Genomic DNA, 16,890 nt, shown 5'->3' with positions numbered 1-16,890 from the left:
CCTTGTCACCCTAGCACCCCCTTCTGCACTAATAACCTAATTTGTGTCTTGCAGCTCAGCCAGTAGTGTGGCCCCAGGCAAGACCACAAAAGCCAGAAGGTGGGGGCACGGGGCAGGAGTCAGCGGACGAACCTACTACATCTGGTGCTGAGGAGCTCCGATTGTCGTCCGTCAATCCGCTGGGTCTGTTCTCGACGGTTGAGAGCGTGGACTTCGAAGAACCTGCATCGCCATGCTCCAGAACCCATTCCACTCCAAGGCCATCTAGTGGTCCTCCAGTCATTCCCGCCTCCACTCTGGAGGTACCGGCTCCAAACACCTCGCCACATTTGTCCCCAGGACGGTACTGACCCCGCGCAGGCCTCGTGGACACGGCAGGTCTGTTCCACGATTGCGACATGACAGTGGAGAGATGGTACAGTTGTCCAGGAGGACTGTAGACATTAGTGACCAGCTCATCGAAGCACTGGGGGACATATCCCGACACCTGGCCACCATGACCGAGTACATTCAGCGCATGGCGGAGTCCCTGGATGCGATAGCCAGAAACACTGCTGCCACAGGTCTCCCAGTGGTCCCCGAGCGCGGCACTCCACCCCTAGGTTCCGACTCACCACTGCAAATGACAAATGAGAGCAAGAACCAAGATCCTGCTTCTGCATCAGAGAATGTTGCCCCCTCGGCACCCCCCTGCTCCCGTACCCGTGCAACCAACACATCTGCCTTCATCCCCCCCAAAGAGGCCCACCTAAGAAGCTCCTCGGCCGGGCACCATGGAGCGAGGAGGGGAAAGGGTAGAGGTGGGGAGAAGAAGGGGAGGGGGGAAGGAAAATGAGGTGCATGTCTGTAGGTGATGGCTGTGTTATATCTCCATCTGGGTGTATGCAATTTGTTGCAATGTATGGGGGCTGGGGACCACGCTCCTGCTTTGCCTTTGTATTCTGTGTTGTTGGACATGTTGCACATGTGATTTATGTCAATGGTGGAAAAAGTGGGGTGTGGGTGGGGGTTGGGTATTATTGGCTGTGATACTTATGATTTCAGACCAATGTTGGTATTAAATTTTTGTTATTGAACATAACCTTGTTGCGCACTGTCTCAGATAGCTGCACCATTACACACTGGTGATTCCTTACCATGAAAGGGTTAAATACAACTTAACATCAATCAACAGAAACTTTAACTGGCACCAAGCTGATGGGCACCATTGATGTCTGAGCTGCACACACACAGCAGTGTGTCAGCATTGTCACTCACATCAACGCTCTTTCAGTCAAATCTTTCTGATATCAGCTCCTCACGTAAGAGTGGGATTTAACAAATGCCAGCCACACTGCTGGCGTTCGTTCTGGTTAGTTCCACTTTTTGTGGGTGGTTTATTGAGCGAGTGATATTGTGAGCAATATGTTTGTGAGGTGGTGAAATTGGAGATGAGCGATCTCCATGGCTGCTAGTTTGGGTAAATATGCTCTTTATGACAAAAAACAGTGGGCGGGCGTTAATATTGAATCTTAGCGTTAATTCCATGCGCAAAATAATGCTGGGCGATATTATGGGTCTTGAATTCGCCCACTCTGCTGATTCCGTCCCAAAAAAATGGGCGGGCGGTGATATTTTTTCTCGGCATTAGGCCCATTGGGAAAATTTTCATACATTGATGAACTGCCAGTTGCAAATGAAGAGTTGATAGAGCAACCAAACGTGATTCAGTTATGTCAAAGGTGCATGATTACATAGCAAATGGCTAGCCAAACCTGGTATCAGAGAAAGATATTCATCCATATTTCATTCATAGTGATAAAGATTGTATCATGTGGGATGCAAGAGTGGTTATTCCAAATAAGTTCAGGTCCAAATTGTTCGGAGATCTTCACGACCAACACCTGTGAATGTGATTGACTAAGAGTTTTGCACGCAGTTACTTTTGGTGGCCAGGTAAATCGTTAGTCAGTGTACAACATGTCAATCGGTAAGCAAGAATCCACCACCAGTACCATTACAGCCATGTAAATGGCCTCCCAGGGTGTGGCAAAGATTACATGTAGATTTTGCTGAGCTAGATGGACAACAATTGTTCATTGTGATTGATAGTTATTCGAAGTGGGTCGAGGTGTTTCATATGCGGAAAATAACAACAAGTAAAACACTAGACAATTTGCGAAAATTGTTTTCTTCATATGGCCTCTCAGAAGAAATTGTGTCCGATAACGGGCTGCAGTTTTATTCAGAAAAATTTGCACAGTTCATGAGCAGAAACGGTGTGAAACATACCAAAGTTCCACCATACCACCCTGCTTCAAATGGTGCAGCAGAGCGCACAGTACAAATTGTAAACATTCCCTCATCAAGCAAATGTTGGATCCAAATCCAAAGAAACGGCAGTTGTCTTTGGACCACAATCTAGCAAATGTTCTGATAATGTATTGTAATTCTCCTCATACAACTACTGGAAGAACACCAGCAGAGTTGTTTCTCAAACGACAGCCACGAACCAGGTTCTCGTTGTTAAAGCCAAACTTGGCACAGTCAGTAGAAGAGAAACAATCAAGGCAGAAAGAGTCATGATAGAGGAAGAGTAAGAGAGAGAAGTGTGAAATTGAATCAGAAGGTTAGAGTGAAGAACCATCACCATAACTGTTTAAGGTGGTTACCAGGAAGAGTAGTGAAGATTTGTGGCCCTCACACATATTTGGTCAAGATGTTTAATCATGGAAAGGTTAGGTTTGATCATATTTTACCTACAGATGTGGAAGGAGTTAAAAGTTGGAATGATTCGATTTTTCTGATGAGTCAGATAGTCTTGTTACAAGTAGAGTACGAGTAGCGAATCCGACATCAGATGTACCAGAAACAAGTCCAAGAGAAAGTCAGAATTTAATCTGAGTCCGAGTCAGGCAGACAAACATTCTGAAGTTGCAGAGAGTCCAAATGTAGATCAAGGGTTGCCCTTGGAGAAAAACTCTCCTCAGGCTCAGCCCAGAATGAGTCAAGTTCTACAACAAGTTTGTAAAGTTCTGTTCGCGAGCGAAGGTATCTTCTTCAAAACAGAAAACCAGTGATTAAGTTAGATTTGTAAATATGGATAAATAAGTCCATATCATTAGTTGTGTATACCATGCAATCATGTATGATGATTCTTTTGTCATGATTACTTCTTCAATGAGGAGGGAGAAGTGTATTAGAGCTCCCCCTAGTGGACTAATGCTCGACCTAGTGGACTACTGATGTACTGCAACTACAAATGTAAATAATAAAGGATCATGTGGCAAGGTCACATGATGACAGTTTCTGTTAAGAGCCATCTTGTGTGTGTGTTTGTTAATGATGTCCGTTTCCTATATTACAACAGTGACTACACTTCAAAAAAGTATTTCTTTGGCTTTCAGATGTCTGGTGGTCGTGAAAGGCACTATATAAATGTAAGTTTTTCTTAAAGAAGTTTCTCCTGAATTCCTTATTGGGTTTATTCGTGACTGTCTTATATTTATGGTCCCTAGTTTCAGACTCTCCCACACTGTATCACAAAAGGTTGAAAGTAATAAGGCCACATTTTACCCCAGGGGATTAAGACGACACAAACACCGAAGTCAAATTCTAGCTTCGGACTCCTGTGCTGACATCACCAGTTCTCTTTAGAAATAGACTATAGGGGGTGAATTTCTTCACTGTTTTCAGCACACTACACCAATGTTCCCTCTAACCTGCGTGGCCGCATGGGCGCGCAGTGATGGGAAAGGCCCCACCCAGGCCACTCACTGGCTTTTCCATTGTAAATGCCCTGCAAGCGCGGAAATCTAAAGGGACCGCGCACTAAACAAAGCAAGGAACATTGATTAGCGGGTATATAAACAGCGTCAGAATATTATTTTGCGAGGAACTTCAAGCGGAAGTTGTTTCTGCCGCTTGTGCAACTTCAAACTCCCCCCCACCCCCTTCCCCACCACTTTCCCCACCTCCTCAGGTTTCCTGGCCAACCTTGTGCCTTCCCGTGAATCACCTGCCAATTCCACAAAGGCTCCATTTGCAATCCGCCAGAGTGAGTGCCAATGCATAGAAGTTGCAAGTTTTCTGGTTTTATATTGCACTCCGGGTCAGATTTATGAGGCTTCTGATCAAGGCGGATGTAAGGAGTTTGCGAGCTTGAAGAATTCAGGAAACTTTATTTCTGCAGCTTGGAAAAGCTTTTGGAACCAACTGTTTTCTGTTGGCTTTTTTGACTACAAAGGCCTGCCCTTATTCTTGACTGCCTCTGACAGGGTCAGCCTACCTACCCTCCCAATTTGCACCAGGACATCGCAGGAGCAAGTATCATTTTTCTTACAGCCATAATATGACCCTTCGTCGGATCAAAATCCTGGAACTGCCAACTTCATCAGCATCATAGGCAGTCCTTCAAAGCAAGGATGACTTGCTTTCATGCCGAAAAGGGATGAGTTCAAAGGTGTTTCAATGAAGGATCTAATATTCCAGGTCCCAAACTACATCGTGAAGGGTGGAAGATGCCTGTGCGTGGATTTTTTTAACATGTGGTGACCGTTGCACATCAGCCACCACACGGGCTTGACAGATATAGGTCTTGGTCCAGTGGCAAGGATTAACCAAGACAACTGGAGACCTGCTCTCCTGCATGGACCTAGTGTGCACACATATCGCAGTGTGGGCTGGCCCGTGCTGTCCCTCGCCTCTTATGGGCCCCGAACTCACGCCTCTCCCGTTCCCGATCACGTCCCTCTACATTCTCTCGCCGCTCCTTCGCCCCGACCTCGCCGCTCCTGCTGTACCTGCCCACGCTCCAATCACCGACCTGGACCTTGATGACGTCCCTCTTCGCTGCCGTCACCCTCCTGCACCAGCTCGCGCCGTACCATGCCGTGGCATGCCGCCACGCTGACCATGGCCGCCATTCGCCGCTCCTTTTATAGCCCCGACCTGCCGCTGATGGTCTCTCGCTGGCCACCTAACAGTACTGTGTGAGCACCTTCACCACACGAGTTGCCCTTGAGAAGGTGGTGGTGGGCTTTCATCGTGACCCCGCTGCAGCGGGGTCACAATGAAAACCCACCACCACCTTTTCGGGCAACATGTGCCGGCCTTGTCAGCGACGCCCACATCTTGAGAATAATTCTTTTTTAAAAACAAACACTCTATGCCAGTATCATGGCGGAGAAAAAGGAGCTGCAAAGAATGGGACTAAGGGAGAGTCTGGCTCCATTCTAGAAGGATGAAGGCCTTCAGAAATGATCCCTACCCAGAAAACAGGGCAAGGTACCTCATCAGCCACTGGCATGTATTAGACAACCTTAACTAACTTGCAATGTACACTGTGATAAGCGAGCATTCTGTAAGTCTACTCTTGCAACTAACTCCAAATTTAGGCAGTGGCTTTCAATTGCAGTTTAAAATATCAAAAATCAAATTCTAATCTAACTTTAATGGATTTTCCCGACAGGTTCAGCTCTGACACTTGGATTTTCGTAAAAATTTGCCATGTTTTCCTTTGGTAGCTGAAACTAAAGTCAAAAATGAGATTGAACCGCAATCTGAAGCCAATATAAACCCACACTTCAACATCAAAGGCCACGATTCAAGCGACATGGCGCATAAGGTAAATCGTATCAATTCATGCTTCAGTGAATGGAAAATCCTGTGGGATCCATTGGCTTGCTCCAAATTCCAGATGATGGGTTTCCAAAGGGTGAGGAGTTCATCCAGAAGCACAGATTCCTGGTATGATCTCTACAGACATTGCTGGGTCATAATGGTTCTCGATTTACCTCTGATGCTTTTCAAAAAAATAAAATTGTAATTTTCTTTTGGTGGGTGGAAAGGGGCCTTTAAAGCGGAATGACAGTATAATGGTTATGTTACAGACTAGTCCTCCAGAGAACGTGAGTTCAAATCCCACCATGGCAGGCTGAAAAAAATGAAAATAAAATCAAACGCTGGTATCAGTGAAAAAGTGACAATGGAGCTATTGAATTGTCACTAAATGCTCAACTGCTTCATTAATGCCCTTTAGGGAAGGAAACTTGCCACCCTTACCCCGGTTGTGCTATATATGGGAACAGTAGAACAGTGGTTATGATACTGGACGAGTAATCTAGTAGACCTGGACTAACAATCCGGAGAATGAGTTTGAATCCCACCAAGGCATCTGAGGAATTTAAATTCAGTTAATTAAATAAATCTGGAATAAAAAGTTAGTGTCAGTAATGGTGACCGTGAAACTGTCGGATTGTCGTAAAAACCCATCTGGTTCACTGATGTCCTTTCGGGAAGGAAATCTGCCGTCCCTGGGCCTGTATGTGACTCCAGACCCACAGCAACATGATTAACTCTTAACTGCCCTCTGAAATGGCCTAGCAAGACATTCAGTTGTACCAAACTGCTCCAAAGAACAGCGGTTCAAGAAGGCAGCTCACCACCACCTTCTCAAGGGCAATTAGGGATGGGCAATAAATGCCGGCCTTGCCAGCAACATGAATGAATAAAAAAATGTAACTCCAGTTAAGCACCAGCATAGATGCTTTTAAGGGAAAGCTCGTTAAACACATGAGCAGTAGGAATAGAAAGATAGGGTGAGATGAAGAGGGTGAGAGGAGGCTTGTGTGGAGCATAAACAACAGTAAGTAACAGGCGGGCCGAATGGCCTCTATCTGCGCTGTACATTCTATGTAACATGGTTTATTCTTAACTGTGTTCTGAAGTGTCCTAGCAGATCACTTTTGTTTCATTGCAAAGTGGCTTCAGGTACACATTGAGGCAAAATTGACATGAATTGAAACTTAAATACATTAAGGTCAAGTGATGCAAGACTCCTCCAGGCAGCCATCTCGCATAGCTTGGAATTGACACCATGTAAAGTGTAATCCAATGCAGATTGAAGCCGGATTGAAGTGCTCACAAGTCCATTGGACTTCTTGCACACACTGGGCTGAAAATTGCAGCCTTGCCGGTTCCGTCCGAAGTGCGTGCGCACCCGAAGAGGCCTCGCAAATGCCGACTCTCGGGGCGTGATGGGCCGTGTGCCGAGAACCGACAGATCACATGTATCCCCGCAGGAAGGACATCTGCGGGGTGGAGATTTGGGCTATTTGCCTAACTCACGTCCAGCGAATGTCCTTCAAACTCTTATGCCTGGTAAAAACAGGCGTATACCTTAGTTTTACCAGCATAAGAGTTTTAAAACATAGAAAAATTAAATTTAGTCAATATTTTTTATATTAAAAACCCTGTCCATCAAGGTAAGTTTATTTCTAACCCTATTATTAAATTAAAAAAATTTCCAAAAAATATATATTTTTAAAACATTTAATTACATTCATTTTCAATTAATTTCAAATATGTGAGGAGTTTTTTTTATTTATTGTGTTGTGTTTCTTGTTTTTGGAGGATATTCTCATTGATAGTAATGGGAGCTGGTAGAAATGGAGTTCCCATTATTATCAATGAGAATACTAGATGTTCATTGGTGGTCCAGACCCATGTGATCCCAGGATACGAATATATACCTGGAAGACATGTTCCCGTATGCTGGACGGCGAAACTAGGCCTCCGGCCACAATCCTACGTTCTTCTGGGAGCACCAGGTATTTTCGTAAAAGAAATTCCGGTCAGAGGCGTTTGCCTGAAGGAAGCCTCCGACCGCAATTCCGCCCGCCCCCTCCTCCCCCCCCACCCCCCGCCCTTTTATAAACTTACTGCAGAGTCCTTTTGGGTTTTGAGAAAGCAGTGCTCTTCTCTGCAATTCTCAATTTTTAAAAGTGAGAATGGAGCCCTGTAGATGGGTGAAAGTGTGCAGGAAGAATGTTCCCGATGTTGGGGAAGTCCAGAACCAGGGGTCACATTCTAAGCATAAGGGGTAAGCCATTTAGGATCGAGATGAGGAGAAACTTCTTCACTCGGAGAGTTGTTAACCTGTGGAATTCTCTACCACAGAAAGTTGTTGAGGCCAGTTCGTTAGATATATTCAAAAGAGAGTTAGATGTGGCCCTTACGGCGAATGGGATTAAGGGGTATGGAGAGAAAGCAAGAATGGGGACTGAAGTTGCATGATCAGCCATGATCATATTGAATGGTGGTGCAGGCTCAAAGGGCCGAATGGCCTACTCCTGCAATTATTTTCTATGTTTCTATGTTTCTCCCCAGAGAGATAGAATGAGATTCACAGCTTGCAACATAACTGGAGTCTTGCTGGTTATGAAGCATATGCTGCACTAGTCGTGCAACATAACCCAAGCCTCGGATTTCACCTCAACCAATGTAATAATTGAATAGTCCTTTTTAAAAAAAAACCTCACTAAGTGGGAGAGTGAGTAAATTTGACAGATTATCTGATGGGCTATTTTGCTGCAATCTGAATTGGAATATAATGTATTCAATTCAACCAAAAGTTAGGGAAATGCCACAGTGATGGGCTTATATTATTTCCCCACCTCTAGTGGTACTTGAGAATTTGAGGTACCTGATACTTCGTGAAATTGGCGTAGACCCGAGGCAGATTCAGATCGGGCGCAGGCCATAAATGCTGGTCTTGCCAGCGATGCTCACATCCCTCAAAATGAAGGGTAAGAAATGGCACTCTCCAGGTCCCATATGACTATTACTGTCAGATTCAGAAGATAATGAAGTCAAAAGCCTGACGGGCTGGCACCATTTGCATACACAGCTCAAAAGAAACATGTTCTGACTTTACACAATTTGTCATAATTCTCTGATGCAGCTGGAAACGTATCAAACCAGTTAAAGTGATTGTTGCGGAGGGATTGCTGATGGAAAGGAATGCCCCTTGTAAAACAAATCTCTTTGGAAAATGGTTCCACGGCCAAAACAAACAGTAATGAAGAAATGGTGCTGATTTATTGGATTTATCTCCCAGAATATCTCTCAACTTTATTCGACATGGCCTATTTTGCAATCTGCGTATGCAAACTAGATATAAATAGAATAATTATTTAATATGTTGAGTTCTTATCTTAGTGAAAATTCTCACTGAGTGAGTTTCATAAAATATGGGAGACCCTTAGTGAATGAATATATGGAAAAGCTAACACCATTTGTCTGCCCACCTCCATACTTTCCCGCTTTACGTCATGTCAGCTGTGACACAATGGGTAGCATTCTTGTCAGAAGTTAGTGGGTTCAAGTCCCACTCCAGAGGCTGACAGTCCAGTGCTGAGAGAGTGGTGCATTGGTGGAGGTACCGCCTTTCGGCTCTCTCAAGTGGATGTAAATGATCCCATAGCACTATTTCAAAGAAGAGCACGGGAGTTATGGCCAATATTCATCCCTCAATCAACATAACAAAAACAGATTATCTGGTCGTTAATACAAAAACAAAATACTGCGGATGCTTGAATCTAAAATTCAAACAGAAAATTCTGGAATTACTCATCAGATCAGGCAGCATCTGGGGTGAGAGAAACAGAGTTAACGTATCATTGCCTGCAAAGCGCTTTGAGACATCCAGTGGTTGTGAAAGGTGCTATAAAAATGCAACTTTTTATTTTTTTTCTTTTACATGGGAGTCTGTACAAGATAATGGTAATGTTGCTTTAAGAATGTTCCGGGATTGTTGCATGTTGTCTATCTATTACATCAGTAATCCACGGGCTTTGCTTAACTAGAGCGCAGGTTAAAATTACTTCTTGTAAAGTTAGTGGAAGAAAGCAGGAGAATTTGAAATTCTGATAATCCTACGCTGCCAACGGAGACCAAAGTACCCTTACTTCCAGAGGCAATGACCTTGTCCCAAATTGTAGAATGGGGTCAATAGCATGATTGGATCAGGCACATCGCACCGTTGGGGGTGCATCAGAGATACCTGCCCCAACTAAGGCCTAGGATATTGGGGGAGTTCCATGCAATGCAGCCTGGGAAGGGTTTCAGCTCCCACAGAAACTATCAAACAGTGCCTGCAAGAAAAACAACAAGACCTTGACCAACAAGATATGGCGCCTTTAATGTTGTAAAAGTTCCAAGGTGCTTCATAGGAGCATTATCAAACATAATTTGACACCGAGCCACATAAGGAGATATTAGGACAGGTGACCAAAAGCTTGGTCAAAGAGATATGTTTTATGGAGGGTCTTAAAGGAGGGGAGAGAGGTAGAGAGGTGGAGAGGTTTAGGGAGGGATTCCAGCATTTGGGCCTTGGCATCTGAGGGCACGATTATAATTGAGGATGTGCAAGAGGCCAGAATTGGAGAGAAGAGATCTAGCAGGGTTGTAGGGCTGGAGGAGGTTACAACAATAGGGAAGGGTGAGGCCATGGAGGTTTTTGAAAGCAATGATGAGAATTTTTAAATTGAAGCTTTGCCGGACCATGATTTAGCTTTATCCTCAAGCTGTGACTAGGCCTATGACAGTAGCATAGTGGTTATGTTACTGGACTAATAATCCAGTGCCTGAGACTAATCCAGGGACATGAGCTCAAATCCCACCACAAAAGATCCCATGGCACTATTTCAAAGGAGAGTTCTAACCCCAAACCAAACCAATGTTTATTCCTCAACCAACATCACAAAAAAACAGATTATCCGGTCATTATCACGTTGCTGTTTGTGGGAGCTTGCTGTGCTCAAATTGGCTGTTGTGTTTCACAAAATTACTTCAAAAGTACTTCACCGGCTGTAAAGTATTTTGAGACATTTTGAGGTTGTGAAAGTTACGATAGAAGTGCAATTTTTAAAAAATATTTACAGCAGGTCCCCCACATAAAGACTTGAAAATCATTGCATTACCCACATACCAATTACATTTTTACTTTTGTCCCTCTCTCTTCCGTTTCCTGTCCTTTCTTTCTTGGCCATTTTCTGTCTTTACTCTTTTCTTCTCTTTCTAATGGGATTTTCATCACTTCGGTGAGGCTTAGTGAAAACCAGAGTGATATCCTCACAACAGCTCCCTTCAAGCCCGGTGTGGAATTTGCTTTGTTTGCTTCAGAGTTTACCTTAACGCCATCCCTGGCCTCAGCGTTACAATCACAAACCGGGTACATCTGCTGCACGTGGAATCTGGCATTGGAATATTCTTCAGAACTGAATGAATGAAGAAAGAATGATCGGAATGCTGTGACCAGAAATGGACAAAACATTTTGGTGAATTAATCTTGCTGAATGGGAAGGAAAAGATTCAGGAAAGGGAACAGAACCACCTTTACAATCCAGTGTGTCTGCGATCTAGAATTAATGCATCTCCCAAGGATGAATGACATATGGATTTGTAATGAGAGTGTAATTCCTTTTCCATATAAGACCAACATGATTAAATATAACACAAAGCCAAAAATGACTCGGAGACCATTCCTGGAGTTACTGGTACCTGACTTCAATTACATCTCAACATCTTTTCAGGTAATGCTATAATCGTAAATACATTAATCAAAAAACCCGCTCCTTTTTATGGCCCTGATGTAAGCTGAGTGGACCTAGTGAAATACAAGGTCGACGCTTGGCCCTGATACCCTCTGAACGGACTAAGTGAAATACAAAGTCAACGCCCCGACAGACTTTGATTGGAGGTTCAAAACGGTCTTTATAGACAGGCCTGGGGAGAACCTTCTGAGACCGCTCTCAGATCCGACTCCACCGAGATGTTCGCAAATTTCATATTTATGCATTTAACAGTCCATCACTTCCGTAGCCTATCCCACGTGACATCTTATGCTATTCCCTATATTCGTAGTTAATCTTGTTTCTTCTTGTAAGCTTATTTTCAGCTCCTTCTGCCATTGGGGCCTTCTTCTTATCTATTCTTGCAACTTCGTTGCTGTAACAATCGCCCTTTGTTTTTTCCAGATGGCTTTGTCCGATAGCATGTTTTCTTAAGGTAACATGTTCATGTTAATTCTGTAGGGCAAGCATGCCGTGGTTAATTTTATCAGACTTCAGCTGTAAGCCATGTTGCTATCCACACAGTGCATCTTTTAGCGTTTAATTGTGCAGACCAGTGCCTTGCCCGAGCAAGTCCTCAAGTCCTCTTAATCATGAATCGATTCGCTACCTCTTGTCCCATTTCACCAAGCACACTGGTGATATACTATAGCTCAACATATTTATACATAAATTCAAGCGCTACATAAATTTGGTTATTTCAGGCCCCGACCTGCCGCTGATGGTGAGCAGCGGCCTTGGAGCAGCGTGGAGGCATACTACCTCAGGGAGCAGTGCGAGCTGTGACGGCAGCGAAGAGTGACATCATCAAGGTCCAGGTCGGTGATTGGAGGGTGGGCAAATGGAGCAGGAGTGGCGAGAGACTGTAGAGGGATGTGATCGGGGCTCAGGGGAAGCGTGAGTTCAGGGCCAGGGGCCCAGTGGCAGCACGGGTCAGCCCACACTGCGATATGTGTGTGCACCAAATCCGTGCAGCAGAGCTAGTCTCCAGTCGTCTTGGTTAACCCTTGCCAAGGCCTAACTCTGTCAAGCCCATGTGGTGGCTGGTGTGCAACGGTCACCACACGTTAAAAAAATCCAAGCACAGGCATCTTCCACCCTTGAGGATGTAGTTCGGGTTCTTCATTGAAACACCTGTGAACTCATCCTCTTTTTGGCATGGAAGTAAGTCATGCTCATTTCGAGGGACTATCTATGATGATGATGAATCAAAGAAAGCATATAATTGGCTGACATTAAAATTTGTTTTGTTACCTAAAGCTATCAAGGGAGCTTGATTCCATTTTTTTTTACACAGACGTTTACTCTCCTTGTCTTTCCTTCACCTTTAAATTATCCTTTACGGTTTTCTTTTATTTGCATTCTTTATGATATGAACACAACACACCTCTCTCTCACATAAAGACATTTTAAGTAGTTTCCAATCAGAATGATTGTAATCTGAGGAGCGCTGAAGTTGTACAAATAGGAACAGGTCAGAAGGAATTATATGGCCCCAAGTTTCCACATGATTTGCTCCTGATTTTTAGGAGCAACTGGTGTAGAACGGAGTATCTTAGAAATCGGAATTCTCCACATTTAGTTTCCTCCAGTTCTCGTCAGGTAGAACAGTTTCACTTTGGAACAGAATTCTTTTTTCAAAAGGGGGCGTGTCCGGCCACTGACGCCTGATTTCAAAGTTTCCACAGTGAAAACGTACTCCAAACTAACTTAGAATGGAGTAAGTGAAGATTTTTGTACGCTTGAAAAAACCTTGTCTACACTTTAAAAAATCAGGCGCAGGTTAAAAATTAGTCGTAGGGAACGAGGTGGGGGGGGGGGAAGGGGGCGGGAAGGGAAGTCATTAAATTCTACAATCAATCCTTAGTTATACTTATACAAATATTATACAAATAAATCCAACCTGAATAAAAATTTATAAGCAAAGAAAAGATTAAATAAACCATGTTCCTACCTGTGTGAAAGTGTTTCAGGCAGGCCTTTCAGGCAGCGGTGTAGCGTTAGTGTCTCGATGGCAGCGGCAGGCAGCAAGCAGCCTTCGAGCTGAGCTGCAGTGCTTGAGGCAGGCCTTCATTCCCCGCGAAGATGCAGCACCCGGACGGACTTGAGGCCATTCGGCCATGGGATTGCAGCGGCGTCAGTGGCTGGCCGGGAGCCGAAGAATGAACACAGGACACACGCAGCTGCAGATTTAAAATTCTTTAGGCCGTTCGGCCACGCTTATGGGGCAGCGTCAGTGGCTCGAAGGCAGCCGAAGAATCAGGAGCGGACGTGAGGCCATTCGGCCATGGGATTGCAGCGGCGTCAGTGGCTGGTCGGGAGCCGAAGAAAGAACAGCAGCAGCCTTGGAGCTGTGAGGGGGACTGACTGAGGCCATTTGGACAGGGAGAGGCAGACACATCGACATCTTTATATTTAAATTTGCAGAATGGGTGCTGCATTGTCAACACCACATATTATGCAATGGTTTGCTTCCTCATGCAAGAAATTCTTTGTTCTTAGTGGAAGTTGATCCATTGCAAAGTTGAATTGGCACTTTTATTTCTCCAAACACACAGTCCTTAATTTGCAGGCACTGGTTCTGCAAGTTTAGCAGTGAAAAGCTGAACTCACTGATTTCAGCAGGTGATTTATTCAGCAGTGCTACTAAAAGCACTCCCTCACACACAGAAATATCAAGAAAATTAAAATACAAGCCTTTGCAGGGGTCCAAGAAACAAATCTTCACTTTTTCTGCAGTACTTTTAAAAATGGCCGAGTGCCAATGTTTACTTCAGACTACGCGTGCGCGAACGCTCCAACGCGCACGCGCAGGTTTGCTGGCACCAAGAAGCCTCATTTCAATTGTACCCGTCCCCTCCTACTTACAAAATCGGCGCGAGTGGTAAGCTCCGCCCCCTGTGCGCCGCGCCAAGCAGACATCGAGTCCAAATACCGCACTTTTTTTCCGGCGCCGTTTTCGGCGCGAAAATAGGCGCCCAGCTCTGAGGTGCGCCTTTTTCGCCGCGTGTGGAAACTTGGGGCCTTAGTGTTTGGTAAAGCTGTCATTTTAGAACATATACATTACATTTATTTAAGTGAAGAGCTGATGCAGAGGCAACAGTATTGAACTGACAATTGCTCAATTCACTGTGAAAGCTTTTTAATTACACGAGCAACAATTGGGGAAAATTCCAAGGTCTTTGTGGTGAAAAGTGCGAGAGACACAGAATTATGGATATTCTATTATCTTTTATTGGCTGTAAAGCACTTTCTGACATCATCATCATAGGCAGTCCCTGGGAATCAAGGAAGTCTTGCTCCAACCCTTAAAATGAATCCTTAGGTGGCTGAACAGTCCAATACGAGAGCCACAGTCCCTGCCCCAGGTGGGACAGATAGTCGTCGAGGGAAAGGGTGGGTGGAACTGGTTTGCCGCACGCTCCTTCCGCTGCCTACACTTAATGTTTGCATGCTCTCGGCGATGAGACTCGAGGTGCTCAGCGCCCTCCCGGAAGCACTTCCTCCACTTAGGGCGGTCTATGGCCAGGGACTCCCAGGTGTCAGTGGGGATGTCGCACTTTATCAGGGAGGCTTTGAGGGTGTCCTTGCAACATTTCCACTGCCCACCTTTGGCTTGTTTGCCGTGAAGGAGTTCCGAGCAGAGCGCTTGCTTAGGGAGTCTCGTGTCTGGCATGTGGACAATGTGGCCTGCCCAGCGGAGCTGATCAAGTGTGGTCAGTGCTTTAATGCTAGGGATGTTGGCCTGGTCGAGGACGCCAACGGTGGTGCGTCTATCCTCTCAGGGGATTTGTAGGATCTTGCGGAGACATGTTTGGTGATATTTGTCCAGCGACTTGAGGTGTCTACTGTACATGGTCCATGTCTCTGAGCCATACAGGAGGGCCATTACTTTTGGACATACTGAGGTTGTGAAAGTTCCTTCTTTCTTTCTTTCTTTCTTTCTTTCTTTCTTTCTTTCTTTCTTTCTTTCTTTCTTTCTTTCTTTCTTTCTTTCTTTCTTTCTTTCTTTCTTTCTTTCTTTCTTTCTTTCTTTCTTTCTTTCTTTCTTTCCTCTCTTCTTTCCTCCCTTCTTTTCTTCTTTCTTTCTATTTTTTGTTTCTTCCTGCCCTTCTTTCTTTCTTTCCCTTTCCTTCATCCTTTCTTTCTCTATATAAATTTAAGTTCTGTCTTTCTTTCAACAAGATGATGAGTACACCTGTACATAAGTACAACATTAGAATTCAGATCCTTAAAGCTTACATTTTCTATTCAAGCGCCTTCAATATACATAATGTGGCATCACGCTGCTGTGTGCTTGAATATCACAATCAATTATTCCCCGAATTCTCGGGAATGCCACACTGTCCGGGTTAGGGACAGGGTTAATCTAGTTCTCACCCTAACCCAGGTTAGTGGAAGCCTTGTTGCCTTTAGCACTGCGGTCTCTGCTCTGTGCCAATGTTGACATACCAGTGGGCACAGAAATGTTGTTAAGAAGGCATACGGAATGCTTGCCTTTATTAGCCGAGGCATAGAATGCAAGATCAGAGAAGTTATGCTCGAACTGTATAAAACACGAGTTAGGCCACAGCTGGAGTACTGCGTGCATTTCTGGTCACCACATTACAGGAAGGATGTGATTGCACTAGAGAGGGTACAGAGGAGATTTACGAGGATGTTGCCAGGACTGGAAAACTTTAGCTATGAGAAAAGATTGGATAGGCTGGGGTTGTTTGCCTTGGAACAGAGGAGACTGAGGGAAGATTTAATTGAGGTGTATAAATTATGAGGGGCTTGGATAGAGTGGATAGGAAGGACCGATTCCCCTTCGCATCAGGGTCAATAACCAGGAGGCATAGATTTAAAGTAGTTGGTGGAAGGATTAGAGGGGCGATGAGGAAACATTTCTTCACCCAGAGGGTGGTGGGGGTCTGGAACTCACTGCCTGAAAGGGTGGTAGAGGCAGAAACCCTCATCACATTTAAAAGGTCCTTGAATGTGCACTTAAAGTGCCGTGACCTACAGAGCTACGGACCTTGTGCTGGAAGGTGGGGTTAGGCTGGGTAGCTCTTTTTCGACCGGCACAAACACGATGGGCCGAATGGCCTCCGTCAGTGATGTAATTTTCTATGATTTTAGACAGACAGCACACCAGCCATACCAGCTGCTTCTTGATTTGTACACCGGCTACTCGGGCAGGTGATGTGTGTGGTTATAGGAAGATGGTGAATGGGCATTTCAGCCCCTCGAGCCTGTTTTGTCATTCAATTAGATCATGGCTGATCTGTATCTTATCTCCATCCACCTGCCCTGGTTCCATAGCTTGGTCATTAACAATGGTCATTAGTCTTCGCTCCTGCTTTGTCCACTGTGGTGACACAGTAGTGCATGCTGGGTGGTGTCAGCTGTGGCTCAGTGGGTAGCACTCTCGCCTTTGAGTCAGAAGGTTGTGTAGGTTCATGGTCCCACTACAGGGACTTGAGCACATAAATCCAGGCTGACACTCCAGTGCAGT

The sequence above is a fragment of the Pristiophorus japonicus genome, chromosome 6 (assembly GCF_044704955.1).
Source record: "Pristiophorus japonicus isolate sPriJap1 chromosome 6, sPriJap1.hap1, whole genome shotgun sequence".
Lineage (NCBI taxonomy): Eukaryota > Metazoa > Chordata > Chondrichthyes > Pristiophoridae > Pristiophorus > Pristiophorus japonicus.
The sequence above is the reverse complement of the archived record's forward strand: the minus strand, read 5'-3'. Positions refer to the sequence as shown.